Source organism: Protomyctophum bolini, assembly GCF_963924005.1.
Source record: "Protomyctophum bolini genome assembly, chromosome: 7".
Lineage (NCBI taxonomy): Eukaryota > Metazoa > Chordata > Actinopteri > Myctophiformes > Myctophidae > Protomyctophum > Protomyctophum bolini.
Window position 1 is genome coordinate 28,232,672 of NC_137868.1, and position 19,912 is coordinate 28,252,583.

Here is a 19,912-nt window from a genome sequence, read left to right on the forward strand (position 1 = left end):
GAGGCAGACTTTTGTTAAGCCATTTATTTTGAAATTACTCCTACTAATTTTGTCCAAATTTCAAGCTTTGCTGGCCCACAACCTGGCGGAGACCTGTGCTCTGAAGAGCACATTTCCGCGTACATTTTGTGTAACTTAAAATTCACACACACACACACACACACACACACACACACACACACACACACTCACACACACACTCACACTCACACTCACACTCACACACACACACAGTGACCTTTTGGAGAGGTTGTGCACTGTTGAACTTGCTTTGACCCATTTCTCTGGACTTGTTGTTTGTTATAAAGGTACGCCCCCTCTCATGCCTATGGTTTACCCTTTCCTGGCCTTTCTATGCCCTCGTGACATCCAGTGGACAGATCTATGTCATCAGTCTGTGAATGTGTTTGTGTCTTTCTGGGTTGTGTTAAATCTACCATCTAACTTCTATGCATGTATTTGTGAATGTCTGCTTGTACAAAGTTGCGTTGCGTTGCATGCAGGCTGTAGGGAGTGTCTTAAAGTGTGCTGTTAGTGTCCATGCAGTGCACTGTAGAGTGTGTGTGTGCGTGCGTGCGTGGGTTGCTTGCGTGCGTGCGTGCATGTGCCAGTGTGTGCGTGCGTGCGCGTGCCAGTGTGTGCGTGCGCGTTGCTGTGTGCAGATGTCAATCCCTTTCTCAGCCCTTAACCAGCAGGGGGTCTGTATGTGATCCAAATGAGCTGCTTGTTGTTTTGGAGAGAGGGCCCAGACTGGCTTTTTAAACAAATCCCTCAACTCTTTAGTTTACTGTGCTTTAATTGGAACTCTACTTTTAGTAGATCCAGGGTTTTACAAGAATCGTAAAACGGTTGTTGACATTTTGTCCATTTGGCACTCATCTAGAAGCACAATGAATTCTGAGCTTCATACATTTTAAAAGTATGTATACAGTCACAGTGTAACAAAGGGATTCTACCAACATGCCTCAAGCCTGGAACGGCTAGTCCGGTGCTTCACACCTATGTGGTCTTCATCAGAGTCATGACTCTGATGATTACATCTGGGATCTCCACGAGACCTGGGCACCATATATGGGGGCTTTCCCATGTATGGGGATTTGGAGTGACTGACTGATGGAAAAAATGTATGATTTCATAGTAAATGCGACCTGTGGTCACAATAAAGGTAAGTGTGTGTGTGTGTGTGTGTGTGTGTGTGTGTGTGTGTGTGTGTGTGTGTGTGTGGGGGGGGGGGTACTGTATGCATTCTGTTTGTAGTTTTTGAAGAATCTTATTGATATTCCCAGTGGCGTCATTGGTGACATTTGAGGGATGATCACACAGTGAGGCCTTTGTTGGATACATGCAACACACACACACACACTGTACGCACTACGCAGGCACACAACTTCTGATTACCGTAGCTATTATCATGATGTCACTACTTGCTCTGTCCTCAAAATGTAATCTTCATCAAAACACATTTAAGCTGTATTACAGTGTTGCTATGGGACTATTACTGGGACGCTGGGGGTGTGTTCTCTCCTCCGTGTCATCAGTGCCCATACCCTAGGTGGGGTTGGCGCAAGGGCCTTTCTGTGTGGAGTTTGCATGTTCTCCCCGTGTCCCCTAGGGTAGGTTCCCCCACAAAAAACATGCTGGCCACCCGGGGCACCTGATGGAGGGGAAAATAACTGGTTCGAATAACGTGTTCCTTCTACGCGCTACATCCAACCAGGAAAACTCCCCCCCTCAGGTGAAAAGAAGCGGCTTGGACGCCCATGCACTGAAGGAAGCATGAGGTCAGTCCGTTGCTCTCCCCAGGTTGGCGGAGGGAGTGTAGAGCCCAGGATTACATTTGATAATTGACACTAGGTGAAAAATGTGTTACAAAATTGTGGGATAAATAATATAATAATACAAAAATGGAATTGCAGAAGTTGAGACATTACATTTAGTTTGACTCTGTTCACACAGATAAATATTGTGAAAATATAATAATCCTGGTCTCTAAACTGCCTCCCCCTGGCCAGCCGGGGCGCCTGATGGAGGGGAAAGGAACTGGTTGGAATAACGTGTTCCTTCCACGCGCTACGTCCAACCAGGGAATCTCCCCCCTGTCAGGTGTAAAGGAGCAACTTGGACACTCAAGCATGAAGGAAGCATGAGTTAAGTCTGTTGCTCTCCCCAGGTTGGCGGAGGGTGTGTAGAGCCCAGGATCACATTAGATGATTGACACAGGGGTGAAAATGGGTTACAAAATCGTGGGATAAAATAATATATTAAGAAAATATCATATTTATAAGCTTGTAGATCGGCTATTTTCAATCTGTTTGTCTATTTCTTATATTATTTACAATTTGGCAAATGTTTTACCAGTTTTTATAGCATAGTTTGATTACTTTTGATAGTAATATAATTTTCTTCTTTTCCCCCCCTAAAACATTCTATTGAATTATCTTTTGAACAGCACACCTTCAAATTTAGTTTCTCCTGAAGCAAACATCTTCGCACATGAACACTAGGTTGGTATCTCTTTCCTATTCTAGATGGGCTATTTTTACCCTGCGATAACGGCTTGCAACAAAGTACAAAGCATGCATGACTTGACCCACACTTCAGAAAGAAAAAAAAGGAAAAACAATCTATATACATTTATTTTTGGAGACTGCTGGTCTCACATTCATGTCCTTTCACAAACCCCACTTAGCCATGCTTTCACACAAAATATTTTCTTTCCTAGTGTCAGTAATTGAGCTCTGAGTCTGGGATCTAGCCGAAACTAGCATACCTACAGCCCCCAGATCCCAACAACAGATTGGCCCAGTGCGACACCTGGGACTACCTATGGAAATTCAATTTAAGCTTCAAATTGATTTACAATATCACTTCCATTAGGTTCTATATTAATTTCATTTACACGTCTTAAATTGTAATTAGATTGGCGCTTCCCCTTGTGTTAATTTGATCCCCGTTAGAAAATAACGCAATTCTGCACAGCTTGCACTGAGTCCTCACATGCCCCCTGCCTACATTTAAAGCCACATTGCCTGGTTTCCCCATTTTGATGGAAAATCTGGAATCGAGATGGTATGAATGAAACATCTTCCATATTTAATGGCCCCATCTGGAAACGGTGACAATAATATCACCCAGTGCAGTGGAAAGTGGTTCACCCTTATAGTACATTGAACGCAACTATTGTAGTTTATGTTGTATTGTTGGCAAACCGAAAAATGGTTTAATCCTGACTACAGTAGTTTGGGTCAGTCATGTTATCCCTCAGACACATTTAGGTACAGGCCAGAGTTGATTTTGGATTCTGCGGTGGGCTGGAAATAGCCTTCTTCTGTGCTTTTTATAATGCTCTGTCTTGCAGCCGATACATCCCAGATAACAGCATTAGCGCGCTTGATGCTATTAGGAAAACTGGTTTGTATGCGTGTGCATGTGTGTATTTTGCCTAGGGGTACAAGTGTGTGTGTGTGTGTGTGTGTGTGTGTGTGTGTGTGTGTGTGTGTGCATTTCCAGCGACCATAAAAGCCTTATTGTGTGTTGGTTGAATCGTGATGCTGCAATAGTCATAAACAAGTCATTTACGACCACAGTCAGAGAATGGGCCATCAAGTGTTGTGTGTGTGTGTGTTTACACGTATAAGGGAGCAAGTGTGTGTGAACGATTATCATTAGTGTTCAGTCCATTGAAAAAGAAACAATCTTTTTTTCCTCCTCTGACACAATTTCTCACAGCTCATTTAATTTATCTGTCTCTTCCTGCTCTCCTGTTCGCTCAGTCAGCTGAGACATATTTTCAGCACTCGCTGGCATTGCTGTGCCAAAGCCAGTGTTAATGATCCTCTGCTCATAACGTATGCTACTACCTAATAACAACCTTGACCATACTAAACAGGCAGACATCGAGACGGACAGACTCGACAGGATTGGGAACCAGGGAGGTTAAGCTTTTCTAGCATGGCTTTACGGACATTGTAAACCACTGCAGACAGGCTGTGTTGTAATGTGTTGTGTTGTGTTCCACTGCTGCAGTTTTGTCAGTGTGAAAAATAGATCACAGATAACACATAGTCATAGTGTATGTATACATAAATAATATATATATTAATAAATGAAGATGAAGAAGATATTTGCCTAATATTGTCATGCCATAGTAAAAATGGTTTGGGGATATAACGTGCTCGTAGTGGACAGTTACAGTAAATGTTGTTTTTAGGATGCCACTGGTAGACTGGAACAGTAAATAGTAGGGCTGGGTCTCGATTAAAAAAATATATCTAATTAATTCGAGGCATTGTAATTAATTAAAGGTAGAGTAAGTGATTTCACTCAAAAAACCTTAGGTTTCGTTTTTGGCTGTGGGACCTAAGCCTTCGTCCAATCAGGATAGAGAGTCAAAAACGAAACCTAAGGTTTTTTGACCCCCAGGGGTTAACTGGGGACAGGGAGGAACTCCTTATATGGTCAGCACACTCTATAGTAGAGAGGATTATCACAACAAAGTGAAAATCACTTACTCTACCTTTAATCAAATTTAATCGCATATCAATTTTGACCAGAGAAGCTTCTTTTCCCAATTAAAACAGATTTTGGTATATGAGTAAATCAATGAGTGAGCGAGTGAGTTTTTGAGTGGTGCAACCACTATTATATACAGCTGTGTGTGTGGCTGTGTCCCTTGGTCTGTCCCTGTGTCCGAGCACGAAAATAGCGTTATAGCGTTTGTTTACCAAGTGTCACTGTTGCACAGCCTAACACACAGACACACACAGGCCAGGGAGGAGGGCTAGTACAGTACAGTACAGTACAGTACAGTACAGTACAGTACAGTACAGTACAGTACATCTTATTTATATAGCACTTCTCACAGAGAAAACTCACAAAGTGCTTTACATGCAGAAATTAAAAACAAAGACAGGCAAAATACAACAGAATAGTAGTCAAAAACATACGATTGATCAAAGAGAAATAACACAGTAAAATAACAACACAAACCATTATGTTACATTAGGGAAAGCTTGTGCAAATAGCAAAGTTTTGAGTTGTTTTTTAAAGATGTCAACCGAGGCTGCGGATCTCAACACCCGTGGGAAGGCATTCCACAGTGTGGGCGCTACAACCTGAAAGGCTCTGCCACCTTTTGTTTTACGTTTGGTGCTGGGAATTGTTAGAAGACCCTGATCCGCAGACCTTAGGGCCCTCTCAGGCACGTAGCGTTGGACTAGGTCCGTAAGGTATAATGGAGCCTGACCATTTAGAGCTCTATATCCGCTCTCATGGGCTCTCAACTGCTCCACCCTGTACAAGAAGGCGCAACAGCGTCTCTATTTCCTGAGGAGACTGAGGAAGGCTCACCTTGACCCTCGGATTCTGGTGAACTTTTACCGCTGCACCATTGAGAGCATATTAACGAATTGCATCTCAGTTTGGTACAACAGCTGCACAGTGGCTGATCGGAAGGCCCTGCAACGGGTAGTAAAAACGGCCCAGTACATCATTGGCACCCAACTCCCGTCCATTGAGGATCTACAGCGCCAAAGATGTCTGCGTAGGGCGAGAGGCATCCTGAATGACCCCTCTCACCCAAACCACAGACTATTTGCCCTTCTTCCATCCGGGAGGCGCTACAGATCCATTGGTTCCCGCACCAGTAGGCTCAGGAACAGCTTCTTTCCTGTTGCTGTCTCCCTGCTGAACTCTGCCCCTCTTCAATGACACTGAACTCTCATGCTCACACCATATACATACACTAGCATGTTATGGCTTATGGCTTGTGTGGGTGTGTATATACATGCATACTCCTCATTTCTATTTATACTTCATTATCTATTTTTCTATTTATTTACTATTTATTATATATTACTGTACATACTGTACATTCAACTACTAGTATATTTATTCCATTACTGCATTACTGTATTGCACTCTGGTTGGACGCCACCATTCATTTCATTGTCAAAGTATTTGTATACTATGTGCAGTGACAATAAATTGAATCTAATCTAATCTAATCTAATATAAGTGAACACCAGGACCTTGAAATTGACTCTGAATTTGACCGGAAGCCAATGTAAAGAGGCCAAGACTGGGGTGATGTGGCACCTTCTGCAGTACAGTACAGTACAGTACAGTACAGTACAGTACAGCACAGCACAGCACAGCACAGCACAGCTACTGCAACACTCACTTGTTCAGACGGGTCTGATTTAAAAAAATATATAAAGCAAATCGGTCATCCACAGAGAGGTTCTGTGGTGCAAAAACTACGTGATTGTGTTGCTGTTTCTGTAATTAATTAATTAATCAAAATGAATCGGTTAAAGTCCCAGCCCTAGTAAATGGTAAATACTGATTGTCAAACTTTGTAGTTAACACCTTCAAATGATCTTGTTTCCTTTGTTTGGTTCCTTTTCATTCGTACTGATCTATTTTCCTTGCCTTCTCAACAACACTCAACGCCAATGTTTAACATGTCCAACATGTTTAACATTTGAAAGGCATCCAGCTAATCTAATGCAGTTATTAAGCCATGCCAGTCTTTTCAATACGCCGGTTGTATTTATTATTTTTTAGTGTTTAGCTTTGTTATGGCCAGTTAATACCTTCAGGAACATACATACGATTAACGTGTTGATAGACACATAATGGTGTGTGTGTGTGTGTGTGTGTGTGTGTGTGTGTGTGCGCGCGTGCGTGCTCATAAGTAAGCAAGTGTGCATCGTCTGTCTTTCTGGTCCGTACAGTATTTATAAGGGAGATAAACAGTGGAAGACTGAAGCGGAGTCTTGGCCCATTTCCCACGGACCATTTTCTCTGCCTCCATTAGTAGGATGACTAATAATGACTATGGCATTGTGCACGCACGCACACAAGTACGCACGCACGCAGCCATGCATGCTCGCACGCACGCGTTTCTCAGAATAACTGGTGAAAGGTGGGTTGTTGTGGTGCTGTTGCAGTGAATGCTTGTGTGTGCCTGTGGTCTATCATACTGTACCTCTGTGTGTATGTTGCGTGCGCGAGTACTGTATGTGTTGAGGCTAAGAGGCCCCTGGTGACTTAGCTCTGTTTCCTGAGTGATTCGAGTCTGGCTCCCGGGGGTTCTCTATTAAGCTCCACACAGACACAATGAGCCTTATCAGTGTCGCTGCTGACCTTAACATACAAGTGTGTTAGTTCACAGCTAAACTTTGACATTCCTGTGCGTCCCACATCTCTGGCCAGGAACAGAGGTGTAGATGTACACACACAGTCCCAGACACCTCAAAGAAACAATGCGTCCCGACTCCAGACTGCCCTACAGCTGCCCTCACTGGTTCTGGGAGACTGGAATGAATACTTAGGCTTAAAATAAAATCCATTAATTAATTAAATTAATTAATAATAGAAAGTGTGTGTTTTTGCCTGACCTGTATGTTAGTCACAATTATTACATATTCGTCTAATCTCAATTATTTTGTCATAAGCATCATAATTGTTTGCATGTTTAAAGATGTTCATATAAGTGTATAAGAAAAACGCAGAAATAGCTGATCTTAGCTTGTATTCCAGGTGAGCATCAATGAATGCTTGGGACTGGACCTCACAGTTAGGACCAGAGGATGTATAAGCAGAGGAGGTATTGAAATGGCAGTCTTAACCAGTCTGACCATGTCTTGGTGCTGTTGCCTGTACCAATAGGTCTAAACAAACAACATATTTGTTATGCACAAAAAGAAGCAGTGCAGTACAATATACCAGGTCAGCCAGGGTGTGGAGAGGAGGGACAGCATGGTTTTACACTGTTTTTATGAGTGTGTTTTTCCCTCATTGTTGTCTACATTACATTGTTGGCAGCAGGGGCAGGAAGGTACAGTGTAGTGTGCAAACATTGTTGGCAGTAAGGTGATTTGCTAAAATATATATTTATAAACACACAACTGTAACTATTCTTTCCTGAAATGCCTGTAAACCAAAAATCATAAACAGATGTTAATATAAATGTATAAATATAATCCAAAGGTAACTAAAACATATATAGGTAGTGAGTTTTGAACGGTAAAATCCTCATTACGCTGTTTTCTTTTGGAAGACTTTCTGTCATCCTTTCACCTATTTCTGAACTCAGAGACTCACTACTTGAAATACCATCATCCCTCCGTCTATAAATATTTAAGTAACGTTTGTCTAGCTTCCTTTGCCTCACATTCCTTTATTGATGATGGCAAGGGGATTTTGTCTGGGCAGGTCTGCTTTGAAGCTGAATTTAATAGCTCTATTGATTTCTTTCTAGATGAAGAAAGTAATGAAATGGTCAGACGTGTTGGCTGATAGAGACCTTTGAGGAAATTATCCATAACAGGGTTTGGTCTGTGCTTGACGTCAACCTTTGGGCTTCTAGAAAGTGTTTGTGTTTATATATCTCTGTTGTCCGGAGGAAACCTCATGACTCCAAAATGTTCATTTTTCAGGAAATTAAAAACCATATATTTTTTAAACTATGCAATACTGCCTCATCAAAGTTGGTGTTGTGACTTTAGATATTGTCAATTACTTGCATGAGAAGGAGAGAGGTGGTGGAGTTAGCGGTTTTAGCAGACAGTTTGAGGGTCCAATGGAGTTAGGAGATTTTGTCTAATGCACTTTGCATTGGTTCAATATTTTCAAAACAACACATAGACGTAAAGGGTGTTCAATGGAATAAAATCAAAAACCTCAAAAATTGAGTTATGGGGTTTCCTCCGGACAGCAACATATGCTTATATACTATACATTTTCAATACAAAATGGATTGTTGTTTGAGTGTGTATTTGTGCGTGCCATTTGGAGATAAAATAAGAGGAATGTGTTGTTTGTGACTGAGTGACTGCATGTGTATTAATTGTGGGGGTGTGTGTGTGTGTGTGTGTGTGTGTGTGTGTGTGTGTGTGTGTGTGTGCATCCGTGCTGGAGGTGCATAAGGAGTGATTGATTCAGTAGTGTTGTCTGTAGCTGTTGTGTGTAGTGCTGGAACACTTCAAGACAAATTGCCATGTCTTGCTCCTCAGGTCCAGGCATGGCCTTCCCATCACATGCACATGCACGCACGTGCACACTTATTTTTAAAACTAGGCCAGTTTGGAGCCAAGGCACTTCTTATTTTAGACATTGGCACTCAGCTCCTGCTTGGAAGGGCTGCAGTAACATGTGACCCCTGCAGTCTGTGTTGACTTGGAAAAACCCCATTTGAACAAGCTTCACTTTTACTGGACTTCACATGACTTTAAGTTGGAGGGAGCAGAGCACTAAAAGCATCCAGGACTCCAGACACAGAAACGCAGACAGCAAAACAGCCAGTTAATCCTGTGGTGACAGGTCCTTCTCTCGCGCACACATGCTCGCTCTCGCTCTCTCTGTCTCTGTCTCTGTCTCTGTCTCTGTCTCTCTCTCTCTCTCTCTCTCTCTCTCTCTCTCTCTCTCTCTCTCTCTCTCTCTCTCTCTCTCTCTCTCTCTCTCTCTCTCTCTCTCTCTCTCTCTCTCTCTCTCTCTCTATGTCTCTCTCTCTCGCTCTCGCTCTCTCTCTCTCTCTCTCTCTCTCTCTCTCAAACAATTCACAATGTCAGCTTGCAATAAAAGAGTTGCATCTCTCTGGTGTTTGGCATTTAGTGGAGTTGTCCTCACAGTGACTGGAGCCGCTGCGGGTAGCGGGTTGAACAACTTGTTCAAAGACAATCTAACAAGACACGTTGATATCTGTATGCGGAGTACGGACGCGCCGCAGAGACGAACCCTGTGATCTCTCACTTAGGAGACGTTCTCTCTTATCTACAAGGCCACCGTGACAGCTTTTGTCTGCTAGTAACGGATGCAGAAGAAGACGGTGCAGACATCTGCTTACCACGCCACTTCCTTTCAATGCGTTTGGAAAACGGTTAGGCTGCCTCCCATCCGCGGTCACTCGCTAAGTTAAGTTCATAAACGCTGTTCAGCATTCACTTTTATCATAATACTCAGTGTTATCGTATATCCTCTTTCACGCCTGCGTGAGCATATCAAATCATAGTGCTTTGCACCTTATAGTACCGCTCTACTTCTCTGTGTCCCAATCAGCATGAGGCTTCCTCTGCTGCTCTGTTCTTTTCTTAGCACTCTTTTGTGGCAGGGTTCCCATTTTGGAGATCAGTTGGATTCAGCATATTGTGTTTCCAATGCCAGAGGCCACGACACTATGTGGTTAAAAGGACAGCGACAGCACTGTTCGTAGGCACAGAGCACTGAAGACTTTCTTCTATCTTTAAAGAATAGAATCGCTAAGCGAGTAAGGGCACACGACTTGGTACATGTAGCGATAAAAAAGTTTCCGCTTGAAAGAGAATGGGGAGGGGAAAGAGAGAGAGAAGGGAAAGTCATTTTTCTAATTGACCCTGGCAATTATGGCATGGAGCTGGATCTGGGCCTGAGAGAACACAGAGATGGATTTAGCATGAAGCGCCCTGAGAGAGGAAGAGAGACCGATACACACACACACACACACACACACACACACACACAGTCACACACACAGTCAAATATCTCAATCTCGCTGTAGTAGCGATCTCACATTTAAAGTGCATTTAACGGCTCACACACGCACATGCACTATACTTCCGCTGCATAATTGCCTCTGGTCGCCCCACCCATCGCTTTAGTCAACTCCGGTCACAGTCTGAGTGGTTTAGGCAGTGCCATGAAGGGCCCTGCATGATAATTGGTGGTGGTGTACTGTATCTATCTCTCACTTATCAACAACAGCCAGGCACAACGCTAGAGTACCTCGCAACAACACAGCTCGCCCATCTTTTATGTTCCACCCCCCCCCCCCCCCCCCCCCCCCCACCCCACACACACACACACACACACACACACACACACACACACACACACACACACACAGGAACAGAACACAACATGGATCATTTGAAGCAGTAGCAGAAGACTGAGGAGGAAGCATGGTGCTGTCTGGAGATATGTTACGGTGTGCTTCATTGTGCTGCTGGTCTACTGATCATGTATGTTTGGATTGTAGGTCCTGTTGTACAAACTCTGGTGCCGCTGGAAAGGAAACTCTCCTATTTTCTCTTGGCCTCGTGCTTTCACTGACCCACTCCTGCACGAATACCAAAAGCACATGCTCACACACACACACACACACACACACACACACACACACACGTACGCACACACACGCAGACGCACACCTCACACCTCTTCCAGCTGTGTACCACAGCCTTCCTACTGTTTATCAAACTAATGTATGGGTAGTTTTCAGCTCCAGTGGTCTGAACAGATTATTCTATTTTCCTCAATCCCCTGTGCAACACACGCACACACACACACACACACACACACACACACACACACACACTCCTGAGAATTCACAGACAGGCACATAAGCAAATGCACAAAAACCCACAAATATAGGGTCAGACACACACGCTCACCCCATACAATTTCCACTCACTTGACACACACACACGCACGCGTGCACGCATGCACACACAGACTGAAAGAGGGAGAGACACAGTAAATCCAGATGATTGATGTGTCTCCTTGGACCAAATGAGATTCTCTGTCATTACAAGGCTAAGATGGGACCTACGGTATGGAACCCCTGAGCAATCGAATTAGCCCTCTGTGTGTTCCACATGAGCACACACACACACACACACACACACACACACACACACACACTCACACACTCTCTCTCTATTTGAACAAACACGTTTCTCTCACATTTCCCACCAAGAAATAAACAAATGTCATGTGCAGAGACACGTAGAACACAAGCTATATTGTGTGCGGGTGTATGTGTGGGTACATGCACATGCATGTCTAGGTGCATACTGTAGTAGGCCCTACATGTGCTACATTTCTTTTCACAAAATGCACATAAAAACTATTCAGTTGTCCACCAGAATATCCACTACTCAATAAAATATAGAATATGAGTGGTAATAGTTGAGAGCCTACAGTAGCGGTCAGTCGGTGTGATGGTAGCCTTAGAGTCAGCCAATACCTCTATCAAATAGTACAGTCAGTCAGTATAACCTAATTCATACTTAATCGACAAACTTGAAAGAGTGATTATACCAGGCATGTGGATGTGGTCTATGAATGTATGTAGCCCAGTGTTTTACGTAAAATCTCTTCTCCACTAGTCCCTCTCTAACATTTTAGTCTAGTTTTTATTTGTTGACTATATTGTCTTAGTTTTAGCATAGCTTGACTGTTCTACAAAACATTTACCCCACACACGCACGTACACAACCACACTCACACACGCAGGCATAGTTCCAGCAAGCAGCGTGAGGAGCACGAGACTTACAAACAGAGAGAGTTCATGAGGTCAGACACAAAGGATGGATTCATCAGAGAGGACTGGGCCCCAGCTGCGTCAGTACAAAGAGACGTACGCGCTCGCACACACACACACACACACACACACACACACACACACACACACACACACACAGAGCGACATGTAAATCTGAAAACAAGTACAACATGCGTAACATGGTTCTGCTGTTTGTGCTAGTTGACATTTTGGGAAGACAGGAACATACATACTTCTTTGTTCCTTTACTCAATGGGACTTGGCATTGTTATTTTGAACATTCACTTTGACTGTTGGATGACAGTATCAAGGCCACATAATATAGTTTCCACATCCTCGCAGCTTGCTAGTCGAGCTATTGCTAGCGTCATATGATGCAGATTTTGGTTCCAGACATCTGTGTGGCTCGCAGATTGTATGACCACGCATACTGTACAAATATGGTGACACTGTATACGCTAGAAATTTGGACAAGCTGTTTGCGGAGAGGTTGTGTGAGGAGATATGTCGCATAGCATGCCCACATCTGTATAACTAATCATTAAAAGCCTATGAAGACAACCCAATGTCCTTAGATTCTTGGGAAGAAATAGCCCTGACAGTCGGAAGAGATGAAAGTGTGTGCAGGCAGAAGTGAATCTCCATGACAGATTTGTGAGTGTAGTGTAAAACTGTGCATGTGTAGAACGCATGCACATCTGCCAGACACCAACTTTTAGAAATCAGAACCACATATGCAGCCGCTGTCCGGAACCTTGCAGCAATGTACTTTTTGACTTTGCAGTGCAGTGCTTTTGTGAATGTTTCAGGCCTTTGTTTACTTATATAACAGTTTACCACTTTGAAGACGTTGCTTACACATACAGCCATGCTGCCCCCCAATGAGTCCCAACTTCTCCTCTGAAGTCAAAGCTTTGTTTACATTAAAGCGCTCTCTCTCTCTCTCACATACACACTTTCTCTCTCACGCACGCACGCGCACACACACACACACACACACACACACACACACACACACACACACACAGCCTCATAGGTTTTCATTCTAAGCTTCTTTGTTATTAAGAGCTAAGAACTTTTTTCCTTCCTGATTCTTTGTCTTTCCTCTCTCCGTCTCCAAGATGCTTCGCCAGGGAACTCTGTCGCTGTCTGGGGGGCACCCTTGTGTGTGTGTGTGTGTGTGTGTGTGTGTGTGTGTGTGTGCGTCAAGAAATAACAAGGCTTTCCTCTCTTTGTTGCCCAGACGTGGCTACTTTGAGACAATACAAGCGAACACCCTCCTCTTTCTCTCTCTTTACCTCTCTCTCCCTTGCTCTCTCTCCTTCACACCAGGGAGCTAGTCTCTCTCTCTCTCTCTCTCTCTCTCTCATTTTGACAGTGGTGATAAACTATATTGTAGTCAAGCTCCTCAGCTACCTCTGTGGTGTAATTAACTAGGAGGAGAAGAAGACTCGAAGGGTTAGAATCTCACCATGGGGACTGCAGAGGAAACGGGTGAATTCACGCTCACAGTAAAATCGTCTGTTCATTTAACTCAGAGTGTACGAAATTTGTTCCATTTGAACCTCTCTGAGGTAAATTAACACTGGGGATTTTACTGTGTATCATTCGTGGGAGAAGAGCACCGCTCGCCACCTCCTTGTGGACGGCTTTCGTGGTGTGGTTTTGTGTTTGGGACGCCATGTATAGAATCTTCGTTGACTGCTATAGCCTCTCTCCAGAGAACACAACACTGGTGATCTGCCAACCATTGGCAGCATCCGTTCACATCTAAATGAGCGTACTGAGACAGCGGGACAGATTGGGTTAGAGTTGGAACAGAGAAAAATGTGTGAGGATTAGGGGGAATTAGGAGCGTGGAGACGGAGAAAGAGCAGCTGGGGAGAGCGTATTCAGATCAAACAGTCATTAAGAGAACCTTATTCCTCAGGTAGCTGCTCTGATCTCCATGTTCTATTACACTGTGAGGTGTTGTCAGCGTAACCTTCCCCTCAGGGTAGATGGGCACATTCTACGTGGTTTGTTTTACTTGATTAAACCCTGAAGAAGGAAGAGAGTTGGGCCTATACCTCCTGGTACACGTTTAACCACTTAAACCGCAAGCAGCTACAGTATGTTGTGGGGAAAGCTTTGGCAACACTTTCCCCACAATAACGGAACACAGAAAATATACAATTTCAGAGTCCTGAGGGACTCTAGTCCACCATATAGGGTTATTTTTATTAATACTTGGCACTCAGTGACTCACTATGGGAGAGCACACTCTGGTGTGATCACAGAAGATGATAATCACATGATAAGCTTCCAGACAATCTCATTGGCTGGGTGTAATTCACGTGGACCATGCACGACCCACCCTTCCCACCTATCAGGCCAAAGCCTATATGTGGCTTGCGCCTGGACCACTTGGCCAGCGGGCACCCCGATAGATAGCCTTCTAACACTCTTCAACACGTGTAGCTCACATGTTGCTCACGGTGACTGCCGCCACCACTATTAAATCATGACTATTCAATTAGTTGGTAAGAAGTCATCTTGTGTTTTTAAAATTATTTATTTATTACATTTATTTTTTTGTGCTGTACAGTATGTAGGCGATGCATACTCTCAAGGTCACTGGGATAATAAATGAGTGTAGTGTTTAGTCTCTGGAGCCTTGTACCCCATGGGTCTAACTCAGTTAGTGTCTAAAATGGAGATTGATCTTCCCTGCAAGAGTGGATTCTTAGGGGACATTGTTGGTGTTTCTGTAGATGCTGCTGTTGTCATGAACACAGGACAACTGTTTTCAACCTCCCCCCCCCCCCCCCCCCTTATCTATGTTATTGAGGAGTCATCTGAAGTCGCCACATTTAAGTTTCAAAGTCATGAAAACAAATGCAATCTTCGAGTACGGTGGCCTGTCTGTTTTCTGCAAGGAAAACAGAGGACAGAATTAAGTAATGGAATTCAAGCCTGTACAACTGGATCCCTAGAGAGAGAGAGAGAGAGAGAGAGAGTTCCTCTCCTTCAGTCAGTATTAGTGTATGTTCCATGCAAGGCCTGACTAGTTGTCACTGTCTGTTTAGAGTGATGGGATGGGCTAGGCACCTAATGCCTTGTTCTCATACTGCACCCATGTACATGTACAGTAGACACACACACACACACACACACACACACACAACCGTAGCTATACATAGTACACAGTGTACATACACGCACACAAGGATGAAGGCATGCAGCCATACAGCCACGAATGCAAGCACGAACCAAAGAAGGCGAATGCACGCACACACAAACACACACACATGCATACGACGTACATACACACGAGCAGGATAGTAACTGTCTCTTGAGATTAATGTTGGTGTGATCCACTCAGCTGGCCCTGATCACATTAAGATGGATGGACCCCCTGGTGCTGTGTGTGTGTGTGTGTGTGTGTGTGTGTGTGTGTGTGTGTGTGTGTGTGTGTGTGTGTGTGTGTGTGTGTGCGTGCGTGCGTGCGGACACACACACACACACCACACACACGGGTGTACTTGTGCACACTGGGCCCCATCTGTTAGTGTTTTCTCCAGGGCTAGGTCCTGTGACCTAGCTGCCATCTCCAGTGCCCACAACATGGATAAACCGTACCCTGAGAGAAAGACATGGACACATACAATAAATGGATAGATGGTTGATAGATAAAGATGGATGGATGAATTGATTGACACATTGAAAGATGGTATAGCCAGAGCAGTTTTGGTGCAAGTGTTAAAGAATAAAGGAGTATAGTAGGGCCGCACACTGATAGCTGCAGCCTGCCGATGCCAATAATATGCAACATCTATAGATTTTCTCTTTTTATTTGTTGGTTGTTGCAGGAAAACAAACACACACACACACACACACACACACACACACACACACACACACACACACACACACACACACACACACACACACAGATTAAAGCATGGATTCAACATAATGGTTTTTCTAAATGTTGCATTGTTTGACTTATCATTAAACGCTTGTTGAGAGTAGCTGGATCGATCGCAACGCATCAATTCATAAATGCCTTTTATATTGCTGTAAAAGGCTTGGCATTTTGAATGTTGCCTCCGTGACAGTTGGCCATCAAAAGCAACGGACAGCGGAAACCATAAAATATGCTGATTGAAAGCTATGGAGATGGTCCACAGAGCAAGTCACTGACAGCCATCACCATTAATTTGACAGCAGTGGATGTACAGCAAACCAGAATCTTCTACTCATGCTGTCCTCACTCTGTAATTGTGTATAATCCATTTGCGGTTTTGTTTTTGAGTGCTAGCCTAAGAGATATAGTCTGAGATATTGCTGTATTGCTAATGCTTCTGAACTCTGTGACTTTGGTCACAGTGGGACTGTCTGGGACTCTTCACACAGGCATACTGTACGTGACAGCTGGTAATCAGCCACACTGATGGCACAAGAATCATCTCAGGCCTTATAGTTATTGTACACATTACATGTTAATGTTGACATGATGAGCCAACTCAAGACACAATTCTTTGCAGAATGTATTTGTGGTTCAGTTTTATCAGTATGTCAATATATATGGTAACTGTGAACCTCCGGCAATACCATTGCGTATCTCTAACGATATAGGAATGGAGACTTTTTTCAGCCATATCTCTTTTAAGGCATCACTGTATTACTACTGTATGCTGTTGTATCTGTTGGGCTTTAGTTACAGTACAGTTTTCCTGTTTATGTTGAGTTTCATGGAATTCCCCATCGTTTCGCCATAGTATAGGAGCGTAATGCATTTATGCAGACATGTTTGTTTACTAGAATGCCATAGTGATTTTCGATTGCAATATGCCATAACTAAGTTCCTTATAATGTTGTTATCATGCTGAACTGCAGTGGGTAACAGAAAACAGTTTCGAACATAGTGGTGTCTTTATGTAGAGGAACTAAGCGATGAAGTGTTTGGATCCGTCGTCTGTGTCCTCGATTAGTAGTGCTGTATTATTAGTAAGTGGTCATGTTGTCCTTATGATGAGTTGGACTGTGTTCTGTATTGGTCACACTCTGGTGACAGTGGACCCACTTAAAAGGAGATGACTGAAGCCTTGCACGGTCATGAGAACGCCATTTATTCACTTTGAGAATGGGTTAGTTTGTTCTGATTATTAAGGATATTTTTGTGGATGAGAGAGAGAGAGAGAGGGAAAAAAATAATGATCAGTGAAAGCCACCATTATGTATCCCCCCCCCCCCCCCCCCCCCCCCCCAACTCATATTTATTCCGCGTTGTAATGTTAGTCTCGTGTTTTGCCCCAGGCCAATGTTCTCTGTTCTGTTAACTAAATCAACAGTCAGGAACTGAAATGAAACTCACTGAAATGTTCTATTCTGGTAACTGTAGTGTTAATTCTCCCCAACCCCCCCTTATCACTGTACCACTGTAATGGGTAACACACACACACACACACACACGCGCACCCACACGCGCACACACACACACACACACACACACACACACACACACACACACACACACACACACACACACACACACACAAATATATATATAATTTGGTTTTGATTTCCCACAACATCCTCTGATTGGCTTGCTTAAACAAATACTACTCCTGCAGTAGTTGCATATTTAGGGTCCAAACTGGGAAGTGTATTTGTATTACTTGCTTGCCGCTGGCTCTGGAGTGTGAAACCTTTTTTATTTTTTCCATTCGAGTACTTTTTCTCAGAATTTGGTAATTTCTATTTTAGTACACTTCTGGTACAACCATGATTTTTCTTTCAAAGTAACCTTTTTGTTTTGTTCCTTTTTTTAATCCTAATGCACCCCCCCCCACCCCCTATTATTTTTTTCTCTTTTTTGTGTATGGCCCAAACATCCTGATGGTGTTTGAGTCCAGGCCATGCGTGTTCACTGGTTTGCCTCTGGCTTCAGTGAATCGCTGACTGACTACTTTGAAGCTCACTGAACTCTGACAGCAACTTAAGCGTTTACAACATAAAAGACAGTCTGTCTCCTTCTTCTCCTTCCTTTATACTCGTAGGGAATTAATGTGTTGGCATGCACAACATTTTATGCACATTTGATAATAAAACAAAACGACAAGAAGGTGCATAAATGTAGCCAATAACAACAATTACAGCGTTATATTTGGGACTGACAACGAGTTGAATGTGAATGAAGAGGCTAATTTAATAGGTTAATTTAACAGCCTCATCTTACTTTGGAGAATTAATTGCGACTGTAGGTCGCAGATTACTATGAAAACCTGTAAAAGCTGTCAGTCCATCCGTCGATCTGTCAGTCCGTCAAGCCTCGTGACACACTCCATATATGAAGATCACAACACTGACCTCATCAAACCCTGTATAGCAGCCATACATGGAGAAGCCTGGATCATCACCTAGATCTGCATATGTGGAGCTGGCCAGCATCTCTACATCTTTCCTCAAACCCTCAGACATTTCTGACATTCCATGTTGATCCCTCCCCACCCGTCCTTCCTCTTCGATGTCTCCCTTTTGACTGATACCTGTCCATTCAAACTCTAAACGGCAAAGTTATTGGTACAGCCGGGCAGCCGGCGAAAACTAGAGTTCGGCCCTGAGAATTAATGCCCGGCCCTCCCTGGGCACTCATCAAATCCTGCTGCCACCCTTAGATCTCCATATATGGATATCTAATGTCACCTGTTGTGACATTCCATATGTTGATCTGACCCCCCATGCCAAAGGGCCAGCGCGCACTCAGCAGTCTGCTGTCACCCAGGCGGATGTGTTGATCTGACCCCCCATGCCAAAGGGCCAGCGCGCGCTCAGCAGTCTGCTGTCACCCAGGCGGATATGTTGATCTGACCCCCCATGCCAAAGGGCCAGCGCTCGCCCAGCAGTCTGCCGTCACCCAGGCGGATGTGTTGATCTGACCCCCCATTCCAAAGCGCCTCTGCTCGCCCAGCATTCTGACATCACTCAAAATGTCTATCTTTCACAGCGTTACTGGTTCATCTGGCGAGCAATACAGCAAAAGATAGGCTCCTCACAGGTAGTGTATGGTGACATAATTATGTTGCGAGCCTGGCTGTTAGGGGCAACTTTGGGAAAGTTGAGCTTTCGTGAAGATTTCTTCTTTATTAGGTAAAAAAACCCCCATCTTTATGATTATCTTCCTGGTTTGACCTGGACAGCTGTTGTCTCTGATGCTCCATCTTCAAATGCGTGTGCATCGTTGTTGATTTGTGTTGGGAGTAGGACAACTTGCAACTTGCACAGTTTGCATGTTTTCATTAAATGTTTTGTGGCAGTTCCACATGGAAACTCTCACAGTACTCCTGTGAAAGTGTCTCCAATGTGTGTGCGCAGAGAGAGAGAGAGAGAGAGAGAGAGAGAGAGCAAAGAATAGCATACTGTAGGATTTGAAATTACATTTTATAATAATACATTGCTGTGGGTTTTCTAACTGGTCATGTCCGGAGGGAATTTCATTGTTCAGTCTTTGATTAGAATCTAGCATGTGGTTTTGTTTTAAATTATTGCGTTAATCTGCACTCTACTACACTCCATTATTCATTTTGCGGTATGAACCATTAT

General features: G+C 43.7%; 1 protein-coding gene across 1 annotated transcript in view; it reads left to right on the forward strand.

The window, feature by feature from the left end:
* The window catches only part of cdkal1 (CDK5 regulatory subunit associated protein 1-like 1), a 319,098-nt gene that overhangs the window by 99,649 nt on the left and 199,537 nt on the right, over positions 1–19,912 (forward strand). The gene's annotated exons all lie outside the window — the stretch shown is intronic.